The 3,327-nt window shown below is 47.8% G+C and overlaps 1 long non-coding RNA gene across 1 annotated transcript; it reads left to right on the forward strand.

Moving 5' to 3' along the window:
- Positions 1 to 2,843: 2,843 nt before the first annotated feature.
- LOC142565868 (uncharacterized) lies at positions 2,844 to 3,123 on the forward strand. The gene is made up of 2 exons (XR_012824897.1): positions 2,844 to 2,990; positions 3,081 to 3,123. It is a non-coding gene; the product is annotated as an uncharacterized LOC142565868 (long non-coding RNA).
- Positions 3,124 to 3,327: the final 204 nt, after the last annotated feature.

Here is a 3,327-nt window from a genome sequence, read left to right on the forward strand (position 1 = left end):
CTGACTTTCTGTAGGGTCTGCAGCGGGTGAGCGTGCATCCAACTTTAACGTAGAACGGAACGTGCGGGCCCTCGAAGGTGATCACTGCCGACGGCGATTTTCCCAGCATTCTAGTGTACAGGATTTGGCACTTGTTGGTCGTTGCTAGTAGATCTACTAGCTACTCGTTGGTGGTGCCTTCCTCTATTCCGTGAACGACGCCACGTACAGTGCCCGGAATTGGCTTGAGGTACGGTGTTACTTGGTATTTTGCGTGTCCTATTTCGATGTTTGTTATTTCTGCTAGTTTAAGTGCGCAATCCTCTTCTTCGGTACTTACCAGAATTAAGTTTTGTTGCCACTGTGTCTGTATGATCACCTAGGCGTAGAGCTCCTGGGGTGTGACTCCGCATGATTGGGCTAATCTTCTTGCTTCTTCCTCTTGATCCTCTTGGGCTAATCCTCTTGATCCGTCTTTCTAGTTTGACACTTTCACACCGGCTTTAGGTCTGTAAAGAATCTTGTAACGGTTTTCTGGTAGCGATGGAGTCGTTGGCAAGCGAGGCCGTGGCTTGCTTGCGTTCTTGTGTCCCCATGGCTTTTGAGGGGCTTGTTGCCGTTTTCTGTCATTCGTGTTCTGCCCCGTGCTGTGTTCGTATGAGAACTCCTTCTGCGTCTTCGACGTTGCGATGGATTCTTTCTTCTGATGTCGCGCTAGTAGCATCACCCACGGTCCGGTCTTGCATGGTGTTTTTCCGCTGTTGCTGTCGAACGTCGGCTCCGTGTCGTTCATCTCTGCTTTATTATTTGTTATTCCTGTTAAGGTACGGACACACTGGCGTCAAAACGCGCGCGGCACGCCGCCGGCGGCGCGCCGCGTGCCGCGGAAGCGGTTTGGTCTGTCGCGCAGTGGATGGGTCGAGGAGCCATTTCCGGCGGCTTGCCGCGTGCCGCGAACCAATGAGAGACGTCCGGGCTTTCTCCTAAGCGCCACCTCTTGGCTACTGCCGAAGTTAACTTCCAGCGGCGGCTGCGGAACCACGATCGACGACCGAGCGCTCCGAGCCAGCCGCGACAAACAGCGCTAGTGCTTTATGTGCATCCACGTGCTCGTGTGCATCCACGTTGAAAAATGAATTTGAGCCGACAGAACATGATGGAGCAATTTCTGGAGACTGTTCGGTTGTTCCCCTTTCTATATGATAAAACTCACTCAGAGTATAAAGTTAAGGACGCCAAAATGAACCGGTGGGCGATCATCGGCAGAACATTCGATCTGACTGGTGAGTTGTTTTCATTCTTTATCTGAGCTTCCGCTGAATGTTCAGGTCGGCAGGAATGTGCGGGGGTGAGCACACTTGTTTAGAGTGCTCTAGCGGTGTGCTGCGGAGCAAATGAGATGGAATCTCGGTTTCCTACGGGCATGGTGATTTTGCCTGAGCGGTTCGCATGTCGTATCAGGCTGCGCGCTTCGTACAGCGCCGCTTGAGCACTCAAACAAGTTGCTTATCTTTTCATTTTGCAACCTTTCTTGGTGATAAACAGTGGCATTTCTGTAGGACCGCAAGCAGCCGCAAAATTTAAAAATGTGAAGGATCGATGGCTCAAAATTGTGTCGGCGTCGGAGGGGGCCCGGAAAAGTGGCGCCGGAGGAGAGGCCGGAAAGGTCCACACGAAGTGGACACTTTTCGACATCGTGGATGGCATGCTGAGGCACACACCACATTATGCGGAAAGGTAAAAAAAAGGCAACTTAGTTGCGTAGCCATCTGCGCCAACTCAAGCCTGGCATTGATAACTTCACTACTGTCACCTGTCCTACCACTCTTTTCTAAGCCGCTTTCTTCGTGTTTAATATCTTTTTACCTGCTTTGACTGCCCAAGCATCTGTGTTTTTAAGAGTTTATTCCCTTCAGCTGCGCTGGTAGCTTCGCTATTGTAATTTTCACATTACCTTTTTCCTGGCGAGAAATCTGCAGGGATTGCATCACAACACCTCAAATTTTATACTTCAGGTCTTCATCAAATGTGCCCCCAGAAGAGGACGTGCACGTTAAGTCTTGTTTCCATAAGTGTAACTTCAGTTTATAAAGCTTCAAGTGATTTAACTTGTTATGCATCTGTGCTTTTGTGCAGCTCCATTCTGCCATCTCCACTGTCATCCAACAGCCCTTCCAGTCCAAGTCTGGTGACCAGGTGTGCACCTCATTGTTTGCTTATCATAACGGTTACTGCAGTGAAACAGTTTATGTACAACATTGTCATTTCATTCACCTGTGCAGCTGTATATCAAGCCCGGCTGCTACGCTTTTTCAAGAAATGTAAGCTGTACTAATTGTGGTGTCATTATCCACCAATAGTAGTAACATCCTATGTCTTTATATAATGCAGGTACTCTGATAGCCCCAATGACTTTACTGATGAAGACGATTTGAGGTGGGTGGTGATTTTAAGTTTTCCTAGCTATGGTGCATCACAGGTTCCATATCAATACACCCTTTCCACAAGCCTTTCACGTATAAGAGTGGGTCCACTCTATTATGCACTGTTATGCTGCACTCCCATAGAAATTGATTAGTTTTATGTGCATACAGATCTTGGCTTAGTTGCTGTCATGACTCGCCGCAGGTGTGCAGTTCCAAGTGAATCACGCACTCAACACTGCATTGCAATGTGCTGGGAAAAACGTTTAAGTGTCCTATTTAATGACTGCATGTCTAAAAACTGCAACAAGGTGTGAAACCAAGCTTTAGGGTACTAGATGAGTGTGATTTGCCTTGCTCCTTTTCATAGCATTGCAAGTAGACAACATGTTTTTTGCACGGCATAAATGGCAGCATATTTATTTTTTTTATAGGCTCCCCAGCACATCAGAAGGTGCGGCATCTGCTGCTGACTCTTCAGGGTAAGTTAGTGTTCACTTCCTTGTGTCGGAATATGACACCATAACAAACATTTTTTTGAGGCAGGTTGTCAACTTCACAAGCAGGAGCCGCTGCCCCAGATCCAGGGTAAGAAAGCTGTGCGCACTTTCTTTGATTGGAAGCAGACATACTTTTCCAGTGCATTTCTTGAGTGTAATGATGTGGCCTGTCCTGCAGGTCTGCCAAAAGGCGAGCATCCAATGGACCTTCCTCTCGGCACTGGCATGGTTCACATTTCCTGCAGTATTTGAATGATAATCAGTGATTGCAAGAAAACATTGCGCTGATATATTTATGTGCAGGACCAAAAGAAGGCAGTCTGACAGCTTCGACGAAGCGGTGAAAGATGTCTTGGGCAGCTGCTCAGCTACGCTGTTAGAACTAAAAAAAAAATGAAATGCCTGCACCGACAGATGACAGTCAG

The sequence above is a fragment of the Dermacentor variabilis genome, unplaced genomic scaffold (assembly GCF_050947875.1).
Source record: "Dermacentor variabilis isolate Ectoservices unplaced genomic scaffold, ASM5094787v1 scaffold_12, whole genome shotgun sequence".
Lineage (NCBI taxonomy): Eukaryota > Metazoa > Arthropoda > Arachnida > Ixodida > Ixodidae > Dermacentor > Dermacentor variabilis.